This window comes from Bos indicus, chromosome 27 (genome assembly GCF_029378745.1).
Source record: "Bos indicus isolate NIAB-ARS_2022 breed Sahiwal x Tharparkar chromosome 27, NIAB-ARS_B.indTharparkar_mat_pri_1.0, whole genome shotgun sequence".
Taxonomy (NCBI): domain Eukaryota; kingdom Metazoa; phylum Chordata; class Mammalia; order Artiodactyla; family Bovidae; genus Bos; species Bos indicus.
Genome location: NC_091786.1, coordinates 28,986,581 through 28,996,687, shown reverse-complemented (window position 1 = coordinate 28,996,687; position 10,107 = coordinate 28,986,581). Strand labels below are relative to the sequence as shown.

Genomic DNA, 10,107 nt, shown 5'->3' with positions numbered 1-10,107 from the left:
CCTCTTGCAGTAGGGGGCGCTCTGAGGCCTTGTCTTAGGAACCCTACCTGGGACGGTCCACGGGGAGCAGCAGGCTCACTGGCTCCTGGGTTCCTCAGATGTTGCTACAGTTTCTACTACTTCTGTTTTCCTTTCCCCTTCATTTCTGACATGATGAAGGGCTCTGTCTCAATGGATATGTAACCTTTTATTTGATGCTTTTATTCTCCCACTTCAGGGGAAATGTTGCGCTGCTGCTGCTAAGTCGCTTCAGTCGTGTCCGACTCTGTGCGACCCCATAGATGGCAGCCCACCAGGCTGCCCCTTCCCGGGGATTCTCCAGGCAAAAACACTGGAGTGGGTTGCCATTTCCTTCTCCAATGCATGAAAGTGAAAAGTGAAAGTGAAGTCGCTCAGTCATGTCTGACTCTTAGCGACCCCATGGACTGCAGCCTGCCAGGCTCCTCCGTCCATGGGATTTTCCAAGCAAGAGTACTGGAGTGGGGTGCCATTGCCTTCTCCAAAAGTTGCTCTGTGTTCTACCAAATCCTTGAAACTCAAAAGCCAAAATTTAGAAGACAGTGATAAGGATTCTTTTTTGTAATCTTTACCAAGCTGTGGTGGCATCCTTTTACTATATTGAGATGTCTACTGCTCTCAAGAATGGGCATTGCATTTTATCAATTGCTTTCTAAGTATCTATTGAGATAACCATGTATTTTTCCTTATATACCTTCTAAAGTAGTAAATCACATTAATAGATAAGTATATATTCAGTCTTCTGTATTTCTGAAGGAAGGTCTCCTTTGTCATGAATTATCAGCTTTTTACTATATTGGTGGCTTACTGAAAGGGTCATTGAGATTCTGAAAACCTATGATTGAATTTGAGCTTTTTGTAGGTGCCTGACTCTGATCAAGTCAGTTAATTTTCATTAACTTTAGTTCCCTCAAGGGTAATATGAGTACATTCCATTTTGTTCACAAAGTAGCTGTTAGGATTAGATGACATAAGATTCTTATTTAATAAAAAGGTTGCATAAATATCATTTATTATCTAAGCTATTGAAGAGAACTGAGTGCTTATACTTAGATTCCCCAGCTGGGAAGCATGAGCTATGTAGCACAGCACTATTGAGAGTGAACTAGGGCATTGAATCACCACTTCGTGCAACTCCCCTTTTTCCAAGTGGCATTGGGTCTATCCCCCAAATGGATGAGGAACCCAAGGCACACAGCATGATAATTAATTTTCACCAAGACTGCTTCGATGTTAGAAATGCCATCATGGCCTTGTCTGAGAGTCCCGGGTACCAACCAATAGTTCTTGGTTTGTATCTGGAGTGACGTCTTCAAGAATAAAGGCTTTATTTTGATGGGTAGAAAGAAAATGGCCCATGGGATGGTATTTTGAAGGCTGACCACTAGATGGCATTATGAACCTATCAGAATTGGTTTAATGAGGCATTTATTCACCAGTTAAATACTAATTAGTTAAAGTTATTAGTAAATGGGAAGTTAGTGATAATAATAGCATCATCTTTGAGAAAGCTGCTTGTACCCATTGTTTCGAATGTCAGCTAAAGGTAGCAGTAATACACGCTATCTAGGGACACTGTTGTTTAGCTCCACTTCAAAGTAATTACCTCTATAAGGAAAATAATTACATTATAGCAAATAGAATGGATATACTCTCAGAAACAGAAAGTCAGTGAGAAATTCTATCAAAAAAACTAAACATATTTTTCATTCTCAATTGAATTGCCTTTGTGAGATAAATGAATTCTAAAAAAGGGTTTAGATAAGCATATCAACAACAAGATTAAACTTGGCTTTAAAAGGAAGTGGGTAGGATGACAATGCGGAAATAATTTTAGGTTTAACTCAGTGAAGGCTGCTTCTTCTGAGGTTCCTTTTGGCAATGGGACACTCAGATGGATGGAATTTTAGGTAGTAATAATAACAAATGTTATGATGATAGTTTTTAATTATTTTAATTCATATTAAATGTTATGATAGGAAGTAACTGAATGTAAGGCTAGGCCCTCTTTGACGGGGACACTGATAGTAGCATTAACTCACCCTAAACAAACGCTGGCTTTTCTGTTTTTATTTTTGTGTTGTTTTATCTTTTGGCAGCATCTCACACAGCATGTGGGATATTAGTTCCCGGCCCCCTGCACTGGCAGCCTGGAGTCTTAAGCAGTGGACTGCCAGGGAATAAACCTCTGGTTTATTCTTCTGCTTTCCTATAATCTCATTTACCCCCTCTGTGCAGCTCTACTTCCTCCAGTACACCTTTACAGGTTTCCCTTGCTATCAGAAAGTAGAGTGTTTCAATGGAACCTTTCACAAGCCACAGCGGTGTAAAGCAAAGAAGCAATTATCTTAGGACATGTCTTGCTAACGGAAGCACAAAATACATGGAGATAAAGCACAGATGCTCAAAGACAGAGTTCAAGGCCACGGCGGCTGGGTGCTGAGCGTGGTTGTGGGGAAGAAGCTTGGTAGGACCACCCTCCTTGTTCCAGGCGCCCCTCTGCCTCTACAATGCAAAACAAACACTGAACACTTGTTTTGCTTTTTGCCTTTTATGGTCAAAGCAAAAATCTCCTTGAGACTTCTTTCCATTAGAGAAAATAAGTACTCATGCAGGTCTTCTGTGAAAGCAGAGTGGCTTAGAGTGAACTTTTGAAAATCAGGGGATACCTGCACTGACTCTCATAGTATTTTAAAGAATATAGCAAGTTTCTCTCTCTTTTAAAAAAATATTTGCTTATTTATTTAGTTATTTTTGTGGCTGCGCTAGGTCTCTGTAGCTGTGAGGGCTTTTCTCTAGTTGTGATGAGTAGGGGCGCCTCTCTAGTTGCGGTATGAAGGCGTCTCTTGTGGACCATGGACTCCAGGCACATGTAGCTGCAGCACGTGGGTTCAGCAGTTGCAGCTCCCGGGCTTTAGAGCACAGGCTCAATAGTTGTGGCACACAGGATTAGTTGCTCCACGGCTTGTGGGCTCTTCCCGGGCCAGGGATGAAACCTTGTCTCCTGCATCGGCAGGTGCCTTCTTTACCACTGAGCCACCTGGGAAGCCCTACGTCAATCTCTCTGGAATTTCTTTAGAAAGAAAGAACTACCATCAACTGTAAGCACAGCTCCTAACTTGTGCTCAGTCCTACTCTGAATGTTCTTATGTGCATGCTAAGTCACTTCAGTCATGTCCATCTCTTTGCAACCCCATGGACTGTAGCCCGCCAGGCTCCTCTGTCTGTGGGATTCTCCAGGCAGGAATACTGGAGTGGGTTACCATGCCCTCTTCCAGGGGATCCTCCCGACCCAGGGATCAAACCTGAATCTCTTAAGTCTCCTGCATTGGCAGGCAGGTTCTTTACCACTATGGCCACCTGGGAATGTTCTTATTATCATATGTTTGTGATGATGCCTATTAGGGATCTTCTTACAACTATGAAATAACAGACCTGTGATAAACAATTCCATAATTTATATATATGGACATGCTTGATAAAGAAAAGACCAATTTCTAATGGCCCGGAGGTCTGAGGAAAGAAGAAAAAGAAGGAGAAGAAATATCCCAAAGATGTAGTGCATAGCAATTCATTATCTAGAGCTGCAATCCCACAGAAAAGTTCATAAATGTCAAGGATCCTAAGAAAATATGTTTACAGTTTTCCTGGGTCAAATTTTTGGCTTCAAACTTTATTTCACGGTTTTGAGGAATTCTGTCTTCACAGTTAATCAGTAAATGGTCAACATTTAAGTCATACCACTCTTCTGAAATCAACCAAAGTTCAAGTAGAATATTCTTAGTCAAGTGTTGTCATGCTGACTAAGGGCAAGGGTGAGGGAAGGTGGGAGAGGACTGGGGCCATCACAGAAGGCACGTGAACAACATCAACTTCATTCTAGGGCTGGAGAGTTCTCCAAGTCCAGGAGTCAGAGTTCCTAACCAATGGGAGAGGTGGGAGCTTGAACTGCCCCCTTAGGTCAGTGGGAGAAAAATGTTTGGAATGTTATTTGCATAACTGTGACCTCAATTCAATATAACATGCCCGGGCAGGTAGAATCCACTCCCCTGGAGGCTGAAGTCTCAAGGGTATACTTTTACTCTTTCAATGAGAGATATTCTTATCATGGGATAATGTTCTCATCTACATAAGGTGAGACTATAAGTTAATGTGATTCATTTAACAAGAACACGTATAACCGAATGTATGCTCTGTCCCACTCGACTCTTTCTTACACACTCTTCTGTGTAAAAGAATGACTAAAATGCAGTTATCTTTTTCATCAAAAGAAATCAGATTATTTCTATTATAAGCCTCCCTCTCTCCACCAAGTCAATGTCAGTCTCCCGTTTTATCCTAACACAAAGAGCATTCAGGAGCAGGAGTGAAGAGGCCAATGGACAGAGGTACCCTGGAAAGAATCTTGAAATGTGAGACCCACTACCACCCTTGCCTCGGAGCAACTTTGTGCCTTTGGGCCAATCAGGTGACCTCTTAAGGCTCCAGCTTCCTGGTCTGTAGAATATGGAGCTGAATCAAAGAGCTTCTCGTGCGGTGGGTTTCTACCCATTGAGCACAGTAGAGTCACTGAGAGTCTTTGAAGGAGATGAGTTCCTTGAAATAAGTAATGGTGTTTTAAACCCAGAGCTTACCACAGGCATGACATGTAGTCAGGTTGCCAAAGTAGCAAATAAACACAGGATGTTCAGGGAAACTTGGATTTCAGATAAATGATGAATACATTTTTAACATGAGCATGTCCCAAATATTTCTCTGACAACTCCACACATAACAGGAAGTCCAAGTTTGTATCTGGAATGAATTTACATCATCAAGCCTGTACAGGGGGAAATTTAGATGAAGGTAAAGAGGTAGGAGGTGTCTGTTTCCATGGATTTTCAGTTATACCACATGAGGAGTCCCTTTCTCTTGCTCTCTCTTTTTTTCTTCCCCCCAAGCTTAACAGCCTTGACTGGAGTACTTTTTAAACCTTTGACAAGAATTATTATATCAGTTGAAGTGCTTTAGTCTGTGAGTAAAGTATTGTTGCTTAGTCACTGAATTGTGTCTGACTCTTTGTGATCCCATGGACTGTAGCTCTCCAGGCTCCCCTGTCCATGGAACTCTCCAGGCAAGAATACTGGAATGGGTGGCCATGCTCTTCTCCAGGGAAACTTCACAACCCAAGGATCGAATCTGGGTCTCCTGCATCGCAGGCAGATTCTTTACCACTGGACCACCAGGGAAGTCCAGGGTTGTCTTTGGAAGTCGTTTATATGTTAAACCCTGACTCAAAACAAAGACACATCTATGTTGTTCCTAACATAACCCTTTAAACATGTCATCCTTTGGTCAGAATGATTACAACATCAAAAGTTCATGATCACTTTTCTTTTTGCTCAGAGAAAAATTTTTTTAACTCGAAGAAACCTTTTTCTTTTTCCCATTATTCACTTCAATCTTTCATGCCAAGCATATGGCACAATATCCCATGGAGTGTATGTACAACAGACTTAGAAAAGCTGGCAGAATCCTCTTTTCAGAGGGGGGTTTCTTTCAGCTGGAATTCATCCAAATATACTTTCATTTTTAAGTAGGTTATTAGAAGGAAGGTCAAACAGATAATAATTTTCTTTTGATGCCTGATACTGCCCAAGATTCTTAAAGTGCTCTGTACTCTGGTTTTAACCTCCCATCACTTTGATCAGGCGGAGCAGGCCACCGTGCACGTTTTAGTGTGGGGAATATTTAACTAGTCTCAAGACCTGCAAAAGGGGTTTGGCCCTGATTTTTCTCACAGTGTTATATGCTTTTGTTCACCATGTAAATGGGGTGTGTAACTGGGGTAAATTCTTTCACAGTGCTCCTAAAACACACATATTAAAGAGTATTTTCCCAAAGCTTACATAAAATTCCAAGTGGTATACACAGCAAGTTTTAAATGCTACATATGGAGAAAAGAGAAGAGTAAGAAAACTGGTATTTAACGAATAGCTTTGCTATTCCAGACATGATGCTAAATGTCTGACATGTTTGAATTTATAAAATCTTGCAAACTATTTTTGGGGGTTATTTTACAGGCTATTGACTCATCCAAGGTTATCCAATCTAATGAACATCAGAGGCAGAATGAGAATGATTGCCAAAGGCTACTCCTGCAAAGGAAGCCATGTGGGTTTCTGCAAACATACACTTGATAAGAGAGTTTTTTCTTAGTCTGTATCTTTGCTTGTTTGTTAAAATAGAGTCTCTCTTTAGGGTGGAATTGCAGAGCAGACTTTAAATCCAAAACAGCACTCTCCTGATCACAAGCAGGATATTCAAGAAGAGATCATTTCTTCAGAAAGATGTGCAGTTTCTCCTGCTCACTGGTAAGGGGAGTCAAAGTCTCTGGAATTCCATGCATTACACATTCCAAGCACAACAAATCAATCATTAATTATTTTCAGGAAGAGTGTTCAAAGTTCTCTTCCTTCTTTAGGTGATATGACAGAACAAAACAAAAACCAAAAACCCTGGGTACATAGTTTTGGCTTGGCCAAAAAGTTCGTTCTGGTTTCTCCATAACATCTTACTGAAAAACCCAAATGAATTTTTGGCCGACCCAATACTTCGGAAGCATCTGATCCAGGGTCTCCTTTGTTTACAGATCGTTTAATTTCAGCACAGCTTCATCATTTCCTGAGGGCAAAGAAGGGGGAGATGATGGATTTTTGTAATGAGCAAGTAAATGGCTTTTGAACTTTCTTGACCTAATTATGTAAATCTGAATCATAGTTCAAAATAACAACAGGCTTAGAATCTTAAGCTGTATGTGAATTCTTCAAAAAAGGCTTGGAGGTATGCATACGAGTTTATAGCGACTACATGAGAAAAGTTTGAACTTTTTTTTTCCTTTTTTTTAGAGACAGCAGCAACTGGGGTGCATATATTTCCTCCTGGGCCTGGCAGGCTGGGAGCAGAGCACAGACAAAGGCACTGAGGCCCGTGGGCCTGAGATGGCCTGGATTTGGCCTCCCAGCTGGTAATGAAATGGATGTGTAGGAACTGAAGTGATCTTCCCAGAACTGAGAGAAGGTGCGGTGTGGAAGCAACACAAGCGTGGAGCATGGCACAGGTGCAAGAGATGGGCTGCAATGGGTGTGAGATGGGGTGTGCTGGGGTGGGGTGACCCTGGGGGCACGGCCTGTTGAAGCACGTTGGGCCCTGGCTGTTGACTCGAGAAGCTGGGTGCTGGGGGCTGCTGCTAAGTCGCTTCAGTCGTGTCCGACTCTGTGTGACCCCATAGACGACAGCCCACCAGGCTCCCCCGTCCCTGGGATTCTCCAGGCAAGAAGGGCTAGGAGAATGGAAAGGCCCCTGAAGGTACGTCCGCAGACAGGATCCGCCCTGCGTGAAACGGGGAGAGTCCAAGGTAGCTCCCATAGGAAGGCGATGAGAGGGCAGGTCTCGGACTCCCGTTCAGGAATCCATGGACAGCTGTAGCCCCTCCTGCATGTCCACTTAGATTTGGCCAGTGCCACCTCTGTCAAGAGTTCTGAAGGCTCGTAACCAGCCGGACCAGAGAGCTGATGAAGCTGTCAACATCCACGTTTCCTCCCTTATCTGAGTGGCTTCGGACGATACTGTCGTGGAGAGCCTCATTCAAATAGAGTCCTGATGCTTCAAAGGTCCCTGGGGAGTTCCCCGCTGCCCACGGTCCCTAAACCACCAACGGTCAAACTGTATATTTCCTGCCACTTCTGAATGTCATTCCATAAGCACTAGAATTCCTCAAAGTCCAGCTTGCTGGTCGTGACACTATCGATCACGGCCACCACGCTGCGACAGGTGTCAATGCCCAAACGATCAGTCTTCAGATCAGGATGTTGGGTTATGACGTGGTTGAGAAGGGCTGAGAGTTCTGTGGCAGTGAGTGCCCTGTGTCTACAGTCAGCTAGGCAAAGATCCTCGGGAACTGCCGGACTTCCTCGCCTTTTGGCCTGGAGGCTGGAGTGAGGCGTGCAAGGGGCGGGGTCTGGGCAGTGCTGCGCAGGCGCCTCCCGCTCCCGCGCCAATGACCCCGTCCGGGAAGCACGTGGCGGTTCCGCCAGCACCGCAGGTGGCGCACCTGCCGTGTTCCCCCGACCCACACGTCTCCTCCCAGTTCCACCCAGGTTCCACCTTCTCCTCCCTTGCTTCTGCCTCCTCTTGCCCCCCGCCCACCTCCGACCCGCTTGTCACCAGCACCATGGCTGTGAGTCAAGATTCCCCCCGCTCACCGTCTGCTGCTCCAGTCGCCTCTGCATCGTCCCCAGGTGTTGGACTTAGGAGGAAGGCTGCTTGAGAAACTCTTAAGGAAATAAAGCAACAAACTCCGGTTATCTCCAGCAAAAAGAAGAAAGAATTGAAAAGTAAAAAATATTTGCTGCCTGAAGTTTTTTTTTTTTTATGAGGCATGTGGGTTTTCATATTTTGGTTTCCCAATAACTTAGACATCAGAGATCAGATCAGTCGCTCAGTCGTGTCGAATTCTTTGCGACCCCATGAATCGCAGCATGCCAGGCCTCCCTGTCCATCACCAATTCCCGGAGTTCACTCATACCACGTCCATCGAGTCAGTGATGCCATCCAGCCATCTCATCCTCTGTCACCCCCTTCTCCTGCCCCCAATCCCTCCCAGCATCAGAGTCTTTTCCAATGAGTCAACTCTTCGCATGAGGTGGCCAAAGTACTGGAGTTTCAGCTTTAGCATCATTCCTTCCAAAGAAATCCCAGGGCTGATCTCCTTCAGAATGGACTGGTTGGATCTCCTTGCAGTCCAAGGGACTCTCAAGAGTCTTTTCCAACACCACAGTTCAAAAGCATCAATTCTTCGGCGCTCAACCTTCTTCACAGTCTGACTCTCACATTCATACATGACCACAGGAAAAACCATAGCCTTGACTAGACGAATCTTTGTTGGCAAAGTAACGTCTCTGCTTTTGAATATGCTATCTAGGTTGGTCATAACTTTCCTTCCAAGGAGTAAGCGTCTTTTAATTTCATGGCTGCGGTCATCATCTGTAGTGATTTTGGATCACAGAAAAATAAAGTCTGACACTGTTTCCACTGTTTCCCCATCTATTTCCCATGAAGTGGTGGGACCAGATGCCATGATCTTCATTTTCTGAATGTTGAGCTTTAAGCCAACTTTTTCACTCTCCATTTTCATTTTCATCAAGAGGTTTTTGAGTTCCTCTTCACTTTCTGCCATAAGGGTGGTGTCATCTGCATATCTGAGGTTATTGAGATTTCTCCCGGCAATCTTGATTCCAGCTTGTGTTTCTTCCAGTCCAGCGTTTCTCATGATGTACTCTGCATATAAGTTAAATAAACAGGGTGACAATATACAGCCTTGATGAACTCCTTTTCCTATTTGGAACCAGTCTGTTGTTCCATGTCCAGTTCTAACTGTTGCTTCCTGACCTGCATATAGGTTTCTCAAGAGGCAGGTCGGGTGTTCTGGTATTCCCATCTGTTTCAGAATTTTCCACAATTTATTGTGATCCACACAGTTAAAGGCTTTGTCATAGTCAATAAAGTAGAAATAGATGTTTTTCTGGAACTCTCTTGCGTTTTCCATGATCCAAGTGTTTAATTTGCTGCTTTAGGGTAGAAATTTCCTAGATTCAATGATGATTTGTTCAACAATAACTTCAGCAACTTTGTGGTGAATGCTGGACATGGATATAGGGGGCAGACTAGAACTATAAACTGGGATAATAGACAGAAGCTGTCACTGCATATGGAGAAGGCAATGGCACCCCACTCCAGTACTCTTGCCTGGGAAATCCCATGGACGGAGGAGCCTGGTAGGCTACAGTCCATGGGGTCGCGAAGAGTCGGACACGACCGAGTGAAATCCCTTTCACTTTTCACTTTCATGCACTGGAGAAGGAAATGGCAACCCACTCCAGTGTTCTTGCCTGGAGAATCCCAGGGACAGGAGCCTGGTGGGCTGCCGTCTATGGGGTCACACAGAGTGGGATACAACTGACGTGACTTAGCAGAAATCACTGCATAAAAGAACCAGGTACCAAAATTTGAGAAAAAAGATGGGAATAAATTCTAAGGGATTTATTCTTT

At 43.9% G+C, this 10,107-nt stretch overlaps 1 pseudogene; it reads right to left on the bottom strand.

The window, feature by feature from the left end:
- Positions 1–6,912: 6,912 nt before the first annotated feature.
- LOC109553340 (calpain small subunit 1 pseudogene) lies at positions 6,913–9,604 on the bottom strand (annotated as a pseudogene).
- Positions 9,605–10,107: the final 503 nt, after the last annotated feature.